Here is a 10,386-nt window from a genome sequence, read left to right as displayed (position 1 = left end):
GGTTAATTGTTTGTTTGTGTAGTATCTGAGACCCGTTAAATACAATTAAAAATAAAATAAAAAAAACATTACCCCCTCCCTTTGCAATATACTCCTTTGAGAAAAAAATAGCATTTGAAACAAACAGAAGAGATAGAAGTGTAGTGATCCTTAACATCGCAATTCTTTTTCTTCGTAGATGTAAGCACGCTGATGGCGATCCTACGTTTTAAATGTGTAATCAAGTCATCTTTAAACTACTGCAAATCATCCAAAATAACTTTCTTAAAGGAGCAACCACTTTACTTAAAAACAAAGGAGGGAGGGGGTTCTGAGTCAGAATTTTTTCTCGCGCGAAAGTTTATGATTATTTTTTTTTCGATCCAATTCAATATTTAAAACTATTATGTATGGGTAAACTTTGGATTCATAATATTTGTTCATTCTATATACATCTGAATGGCCCGATTTTTTCTAAATGAAATTGTGAGACCCCCCCCCCCCTTTTAAAGTCAAATGGTCGTTTCCTAACAGCTAGAAAAGTTGTTCGAAAATTTGAATTTGATTCTACGTAATGAACCTTAAAATGAAATATAGTTTACAAGTGTGAACAAATCTAATGTACAGGTAACTAAACAAGGTGTATAGATGTGAACAAATTTTAATGTGAAACTAGTGTACATCACATTAAACCAAATGTAAACATGTTTACTGTACACGCACACAAAAAAAAATATTACTAAGTAATTATATTTTACTTGAATTAAGTATTCTTTTTTATTACTCATTACTAGGAATTACTTACAAATTACTCACTATTACTAGCAATTACTTATATTTTACTAGATCTGAAAATAGTTACTTGAAACAAGTAAATGTTTTATTGAAAAAGTGTGTCTATCAAAAAATTACTTACATTAAAACAAATACTAATAATAATTTTACTCACTTGAGTAAATGAATTACTTAATCCATATTTAGGTAATGAATTACCCGTACTGTTTTTAGCAGAAAGAAATAACTTAGATTAAGTCATATATTCAAGAACTACATATTTTGTTTTTTATTTATACTAAAAAGCTGTATGAAAGTTACTGGAATTACTTCTGAAAACACGGATATAAAACTTGTTATTACTAAGTAGGTTAAGGCATTATATTATGTTGTTTTCTTGCATAAGGCTTATTATATATAATAATAAATGCTTCCTATGAAATTTGACTCCATAATTTAACAATTTCAACAACATGTAGGTTTAAGTCTGAATATTTCACAAATTTGGATAACAATTTTCTTTAAACAGGCAATTATTCCAATTTTGAAATATTTTTAATCATATGGAATTTGCATAATTTCCTGTGCTCGAAATTTTTTATAAATTTCATGTATATTCTGTATTTTAATGTTCAGTGTGGCGCCCAACACTTTCTATTCCAAAGTAGATAACACATTTTCAATAGAATGTACTGTGCTGCGCAGAAAACTATCTATACAAAATACATTGTATGGAAAGTATTATGCAATGCTTAAAAATAATAATGCAGAATAAACATGGAATTTCAAGCACAAGAAATCATGCAAATTACATAATTAAAAATAATTTCAAATTAAAAAAATAGCCTGTTTTTTAGATAATACTTTGAAATGCTTAAAACATTTTATCGGAATTACTTAGTATAAGAATTATTAGTCATCTTTAACCTATTTTTATATCAAAAATCTTCAAATTATTATTATCTATTTTTAATATAATTTTTATAATGTAAAATAACATGATTTAGTGTTACTAAAATTAAAAATTAACTGTTTATTATAAAAGTACAAAATTGTATAATATTTCCTGTATTTTTAATAAGTAGTTTTTGATTTGAGACTAAAAAAATATTCGGCCAATCAGAATTAAGGTTTCATTTGACTTTGGTAAGCTATTTTTGAAAATTTGCTGGAGCTCATTCAGTTTTGAATTTGAACAAAAGTTTACAGAGTTTGTTGAAATACTTACACGAGTTACACACATGAAAGGAAAGGAGAACCTTACAAAAATGACACTTTGTGGGTTTTCATGTTTCTGGCTACTTTTTGTGTACTAATTCAATTAAATGAAAATGTAACACAAAAGTTGCTGGGGAGGTAGCCCATGTTAACTTACAGCAAACAAGAGAAATGGATTATAACAAAGATATAGTATATGATCATTCTTTGAAAAGGTATGTTACTATTTCAAATTATATGCATTTATAATAAAACAGTGTAGAATTTTTATTTTAATCTATAAATATATTATAAATATATATATAATTTATGTGTAAAAGAATTACTCAATAAATATTAAAAGAATTACTTACTTTTATTAATACAAATAATCAATATGTATTAAAAGAATTACTTACTATCATTAAAAGAAATACTTAATGTGTATTAAAAGAATTACTTACTTTCATGAAAAGAAATACTTACTATAATTAAAAGAAATACTTAAGGTGTATTAAATGAATTACTTACTATAATAAAAAGAATTACTTAGTATATAGGAAGGAAATTACTTAATTATTCATTAAAAGAATTACCTAAGATACATTGAAAAATTACTTAAATTTAATTACTAGGTAATTACTTACAATTACTTGGCATTACTAGGAATTACTCATTTTTTGACAAACATTTTTACTTGTTTTTTTACTTTATTTGAGTAAATTAAATACTTGTTTTAAGTAAATTTAAGTAATTATTTTTTTGAGTGCGGCGTTTGGTGTGAACACGGCCTAAGATGATAACATTATCCATGTTGCCAGTACTTTGATTTTGTCATAAAAATACAAATATTGCATTTAAAAAACTTAACTGATATACAATTTGAAATCATTTTTGATTTAGGAATGTACCTCTCTGATACACAACTGTACTTTGTTCACTGGTTTTGTTTTTACTCAAAAAAAATTCTAAAAATTAGTAACACTCATGCATAGCATATTTATTTAAATTCATTGTGCTTTAAATGCAGTGCAATGTTACATCATTAGTTTGTATCGTCGGACTCCATTTAGCAAAATAAGAAAGAATTGAACACGCAAAAATGTTTGATAAATAAAGTCAACAGTAATGTAACGCTTTCAAAAGAATTAAATCGATAGAGAGAAACAAATCCAGGTTTAAAATCAGTAGTAAGTGTCTTTTTGTTCTTGGGATAAACAAGTACACCACGGCCAAGTCCACTCTTTCATTTTGTTAGATTTTTTCTAGGTGTATCCACCTGACAAGTTGGGCCTTTTTTTATGCTTGTACTATAAGTTCTTATGTTGTACAGTGTCGTCCCAGGTTATGGAAAGGGTTGAGGTTTCGCTAACATGTTTAATTCCGCCACATGCTGTATGTTTGTACCTGTTCCATGCCAGGAGCCTGTAATTCAGTGGTTTGTTGTTTGTGGGTGTGTTACACATTGTTTATCGTTATTTTTTTGTACATGCATTAGGCCGTTGGCATTCTCGTTTGAATTGTTTTACATTTGTCATTTCAGGGCCTTTTATTGCTGACTATGCGGCATGGGATTTGTTCATTGTTGAAGGCCGTACGGTGACCAATACCAGTTAATGTCTGTGTCATTTGATCACTTATGGAGATTTGTCACATTGGCAATTATCCCACATATTCTTTTTTTTTTATATTTAAACTTAAACCCGAGGAAAACACCATCTAAAATAGGAAAACAACGAAACAATAGAAACACGGAAGTGCAACAAAAACAATCGACATGGAAACAAACTGTAACAACTGCCATATTCCCGACTTGGTACAGGACATTCGACCCTGCCGAATTCCGTATATGTGTGTCGCTAGATAGGAAATTATGTGCTTAAATCAGAACTTTTTTTTATTTTTCATTTTGTCAGGTCGGACCTTTCTTTAACCTACTAACGGTTAGTTTATGCTTATTGATGAAGACCTAAATGGTGAACGATAATTGTATACAGCAACATCATGTAGTTACTATGTATATCAAATAATCTTTTTGACACATTGCTATGTGAATTTCCATCTGACATTTATCAAAGTACGAATATACACAAGATTTAACATAAGGTAGTAACAATAAGGTCCAAGTGTAAATGTTCTTTTAACGTTTCTTAATTCGCCCCCCCCCCCCCCCCCCAAAATTGAGCATATATTATCCGACATTTCAGATGTATTGATGATATATAATCCATTAACAATCCAAACTGTTTTTATTCCATTACTTTGTCCTCCAGAAAAAGAGATTAAAGAAACAACACACACGGCTTCCTCTGCCTCATTTCAAGAGTTGTTACCTTATATGTCATTTTGGTCTCTTGTGGAGAGTTGTCTCATTTGTAATCATATCTCGTCTTCTTTTTTATATTAATACCTCGAATTTAACAGTCATCTTAGTTCTAGAGTATTTGATCATCGTATCTGTTTTTAATTAGTTTATTAAATAACGCAGCTAGATACAGGCAACAGTAGTATACCGCTGTTCAAAACTCATAAATCCATGGACAAAAAACAAAATTGGGGTAACAAACTAAAACTGAGGGAAACGCATTTAACACACACTCAAAAATAAGAGAAAAACAAACGACACAACGGAAACACAACGTTCAAATGTAACACACACAGAAACGAACTATAATATAACAATGGCCATATTTCTGACTTGGTACAGGACATTTTTAAAGGAAAAAAATGGTGGGTTGAACCTGGTTTAGTGGCATGCCAAACCTCCCTCTTTTGTGGCCATGACAGCTAAACTTTACAACATGAACTTACAGTCTATCCAAAGATGGCATGTTGTTGAAATCTCCTCTTTTTATTCTTGTAATACTATTTCCAGTTATCGACCTAATAAAGACAAAAATACTAGTTAAAAATTTAAATATGATGAGGCAACATGTTTCTAAATATACAAATTACTGTTAGTTCGTCAGAGCAAAGTTAAAACCAGGAATGGTGTGGTAAATTTAAAATGCCAACGAGGCACCCGATATTTCACACCGACTACATAACTATATCTATTATTTCCAAGATAGAGCAGTGCTTTGCATGGGTGTGTATACCTTGGAGAAAAACTCCACCAGCAGTGTGACCGACCAAGTGACCGACTCATCATAGATACCGGAGTTTTTGAACGCTATACGCGTGTGTTGTCTAAAAAAAGACTCATTAGTGACGGAACTTGATGTTAACAATGCCGAATAAAGTCATGTTGTTACAATCCCATCTATTTTGTTTATTTTGTTTTGTAATTGACTTGTACGATGTTAGAAAATAATACATATTGCAATTATGACGATTGGAGGATTAAAAAAGTATGAACACAACAAATTTATATACCGGTGTATGTTATCCGATGTTTGGAGATGTTTACTAATTCTATTTAATAACTTAGTAATTTGCATTAACACTAGTGCTACTCAATGCTATCAGCTGTATGCAAGTCAAATACAAATTAATTGCTGGTTCCTTTAAAACTCATCAGTGAAATAGGAGTATTTGAAAGTGACCCAAAAAAGGGGGCACATTTGATTGACAAGCGTTAACAAGGCCTTTATGTTGTACTTTTACACCACTGTCCATGGTTAGTGGAGGGTTGGGATCCAGCTAACATGTTTAACCCCGCCACATTATTATATAGGTGCCTGTCCCAAGTCAGGAGCCTGTGATTCAGTGGTTGTCGTTTGTTTATGTTTTATATATTTGTTTTCGTTCATTTTTCATTCAAATAAAGCCGTTAGTTTTCTTTTTTGAATTGTTTTACATTGTCATATCGGGGTCTTTTATAGCGGGCCTGCTCATTGTTGAAGGCCGTACGATGACCTACAGTTGTTAATGACTGTGTCATTTTGGTCTCTTGAGGACAGTTGTGTCATTGGCAATCATACCACATCTTCTTTTGTTATATTTAAGCTATATTTTCTGTCGAAATAGTCAATGAAATGGAGAATCGCAACAGTCTAATTTATATTTTCATAACAAAATAAATTGCACAATACGTACAAAGTGGGTAAACATATGTTTTGCCTCCTCCGTCCCTAAAATTTTAAAGTTTGGAAATTGCCCCATGCGACGGATAATATCATCCCAAACAAAAACAAAAACACAAAAGTAAAAAAATACACAACATGAATATAAGTAACAGAACTAAGATATTTAACAACGTATGCAAGAGAATGGAGTGATAAGTTAATGAGTTGAATACAGCATGCATAAAGACTGTATCTCTGTATTATAAGAAATAACGAAATATATAATTTATTTTTTCCCGTTTAAATCAACTTATCTTGGAAATCTTTCTTTGGGAGGGGGTACTTATATAGTGCTGTGGTATTAGAAAAGACCAAAGTCATTGAGACTGATTGTGTGTTATAACAATTCGACTAGGATTTAAAAGATTTCAACTTAACTGCTTAGCATACCAATTAACGAGAGGTTTGTACATGGATGTTTTATGGTTGCAGTTACTCTTGCTCCGGTAGCTTTGTAGACACTCTATTTAACCTTTTTACAAAAACAGCATTTTTGAACATAGTTAGATTATTGATAATTATAATTTTAATGAAAAATTTCATATAATCAATTATATTTATAAAACAGGGTGATTGGTCACACGGTGCTTATAGACGCACGAATGACCCCATTTACCAACTGCATTCGTTTTTCTCAGACAAAAGAGTTTGTTTATGACATGTTACTGTACTACTTTTCTATAGTTCTGCTGGGGGCAATGTCTTATAACTATTGATAAATTAACAGAATGGTCATAATTATTGTAGCAATCATCATTTGTCTTTTTAATTATCTTTTGACTTACAATAAGAAAACCCCTTTTGGTAGGTCTTTGGGAACTTCTGTGAGATCCGAGCAACTAACTGATGTGAAATAACTATAATCTGGAATAGGAGCTGTGTTTGTGCAATGACAAATAGATTTTACACACGTCATATTTTCTCTTCGGCAGGTAACAACTTCTTCCTCTTCACAACAAGAAATATTTGCGAACGAGCATACTGCAACTAAAATTGCTAATATAGATACATTTTTGTAATCCATTGCATACCTACAAGAGAAATATTTTCGCTCTTCAGTTAGATATTAAGACTGACTTCAACATCACCAGAACCGTATACTCATGCAAACCGGTAGTGTATATTATATCAAATTTAAATTGTACTACAATGTATATGCCAAAAACAGTTGCCTATTTAAACCAACGAGTATCTATTATATTTTCTTTTTACCGTTCGAACTAGTATTGAAGAAATAAAAAGATAGTTGTTTGTGTGCGTAAATATAACGCCAAATGTTGATTTTCAAAAGATGATTATATGATATCTTGAAGATCGTGATGAAAAAAATCTGTTTACAGTGGTAATTTTGGGAAAATTAAGTATATACAAACGTTAAAAGAGAGGCAAAAGATATCAAACTAATAAATCGGAAATACTCACAACTCAATGGCCAACATTACCAAAATAAAACAGACAATTGTAATACACAAAACACAACATAAAAAACTAAATAACACGAACCCCATCAAAGATGTCAGGTGCTTTTAAAAAAAATGTTTTAAAAAATTCACATGTAAGGAAAGAATATAATTTAAAAATATATTATATATAATTACTGAAACAAATTAAAGAGTAACAGGACATAAACTCATCATAATGTTATAAAATTCTGTATGCTTTGGGATTTATAAAGTGAGCAATAACTCAAGTTATAATATCCCCAACAGAATGGTAGACCGTATTTAAAATAGATATTAGAATAAAACTATCAGAAACGATTAAAATATTCAAATTTTATAGTCATATACAGGAGAGTTATAGAAGAAAACAAAGGAACGATATTAATTAGTAGGCATTTTGAATATAGATGGTTTTTCAAGCTTAAGCTATATAACAACCTCAAATTTATCCTTATTTATGGAGAGAAATCAATTTTGAACAGTCTTCATAAAATGGTGTTAAATTGGCTCTTCTTATACAGTGAGTAGCATTATGAACAATATGTTCACATTCTATACTTTTATATCTTCTGGTTAATAAATTTAAACGCATACTTTACATTATTAAATACCTCCTTAAACTGCACTGGATATTTTTTCAAATACACATTTCCTTCTTTTCGTTAAGTTTGGTCAAAGCATGGAGAAAAAATGGCTTACCTGTCGTTTCCTGATTTTGGAATTCATTGTTATATTTTTTCAAGTATGTTGTATATTAAAATAACGTGTCTTTTACAATTTCTTGTCAAGATTTATTTATTGTGCATATAACTACATACAATGTAAACATTCAACGAAAGTTAGGTGCACCCAGTAACATTATATAACAAAATTTATAGACGGAGATCAGTGTGAACGTACGTGCAAATTGGTCTTCCCATTTCGATAATTTGAACAACTTTCAAATCATAATATTTAATCGTATATGCCAAAAGAACCATGAAATACTAACATTTTAGATGTTTGATATTCACATTATGATCTCAGATTTTCTTACTTTCTTTTTGTTTTTTGTTTTTTTGTTTTTTTTATGTTTGTTTTTCATTTTCACACAGTATTACTTATTGTATGGAAACTATGGTGTACTTAGGATACAGCAGAAAATTAATGCAGACAAGGTAGAGGAGGTCAGACATTTCAGAGTTACTTATATAAAACACTATGGGAGAATACCATCGCAATGCACTGATCAAATTTTAAGTATTTATTATTCAGCTATAAAAATAAAATTGAATAGATGAGTGATAATTGTATAGAAAATTGTTTCATACAACTGTCAAGGTTTAAATTCAAAGGAGAAGAGGAAATATGTTTTTGATTATCTTAAAGCAAAAAAAATCCACATATATTGTTTACAAGATACACATTTTTCAGAAAAAGAAAAAATATCATTAAAAATATATGGGGAGGAGACTGTATTTTCACTTCTTTTGCAACAAACAAAAGAGGGTTAGCAATATTTTTCTATCAAAAACTTTGAATACAAAATACATAGGATAAAAAAAAATGATCAAGGAAATCTGTTAGGAATTGATATTGAAATTGAAGGGAAAAGAATAACTTTGATAAGCTTATATGGTCCAAATAAAGATTCACCTGCATTTTATTCTAGAGTAAGTGATAAAATAGAAGACTAAAACAACCAATCAGTTTTAATAACTGGAGATTATAATTCTGTCCAAAACCAAAATCTTGATACTTATAATTATCAAAATGTAAATAACCCAAAAGCCAAAGAGAAAGTTTAAAATATTATAGAAAGTTATGATTTAACAGATCCCTATAGGGAATTGTACCCTGAACTAAAAAAATTTACATGTAGAAAAAATAATCCCATTTAACAAGCAATATTGGATTTCTATTAATATCGCAAGGCCGTAATCAACATGTACATGATATACACATTCGTAACAGTTATAGATCCGATCACTCCCCAATAATATTACATTTAAAGATGAATAACTTCATAATTGGTAAAGGTCTATGGAAATTTAACAATTCATTTTTACATGACATTGAATATTCAGTTGCTGTTAAAGAAAATATAAAGAAAGATAAAGGACAATATGCATCACTGTATACAACAGAGAAACATTAGAAAAGATAAACGACTTAGAAATTCAATTTACAATTAAAAACCAATTGTTCAGAGAACCATTGATGGTCTTTCCACCACTTACAACCTATTTTGATGTGAAAATATTAAAAATTCAGTTGAAATGTCAGTTCCTATGACTTTATGATGTCTAAATATGAATTTGGAGCAAAGGTCAAAATCTAGAACGTCCAATTAACCTATGACCTTGACCTCAATTTCAAGGTCATAGACTAAGGATCTCAAATCTAAGGACACTAGTTCCTTAATATGTATGGTTCATGAGTAATATTACTTTACGCATAATTCTAAACATAAAAGGGGCGAAAACTCCCATTTATTGTCTACGCACCCTTTCAACCAAAATTTATAAAAGAGGGACGAAAGATACCAAAGGGACAGTCAAACTCATAAATCTAAAACAGACTGACAACGCCATGGCTAAAAATGAAAAAGACAAACAGAAAAACAATAGTACACATGACACAACATAGAAAACTAAAGAATAAACAACACGAACCCCACCAAAAACTAGGGGTGATCTCAGGTGCTCCGGAAGGGTAAGCAGATCCTGCTCCACATGCGGCACCCGTCGTGTTGCTTATGTGATTACAAATCCGGTAAATAGTCTAATTCGGTAGGTCAAATTCATGAAAGGGAAGGGGATTGTAGTTACGACGTGAGGAACATATCCGATATCATTTGTGAAATGGTTATTCCATAACGGTCAACCAACTCGTGATGGCGTCCGTAAAATTTACGAAGGGATGATTTCAACTTCACCATTTGGAAC

The 10,386-nt window shown here is 30.3% G+C and overlaps 1 protein-coding gene across 1 annotated transcript in view; it reads right to left on the bottom strand.

Annotated features, from left to right (window-relative positions):
• LOC143048715 (titin-like) overlaps positions 1 to 10,386 on the bottom strand; it is a 226,161-nt gene that overhangs the window by 78,281 nt on the left and 137,494 nt on the right. The gene's annotated exons all lie outside the window — the stretch shown is intronic.

The sequence above is a fragment of the Mytilus galloprovincialis genome, chromosome 10 (genome assembly GCF_965363235.1).
Source record: "Mytilus galloprovincialis chromosome 10, xbMytGall1.hap1.1, whole genome shotgun sequence".
In the NCBI taxonomy this organism is placed as follows: Eukaryota; Metazoa; Mollusca; class Bivalvia; order Mytilida; family Mytilidae; genus Mytilus; species Mytilus galloprovincialis.
The sequence above is the reverse complement of the archived record's forward strand: the minus strand, read 5'-3'. Positions and strand labels throughout refer to the sequence as shown.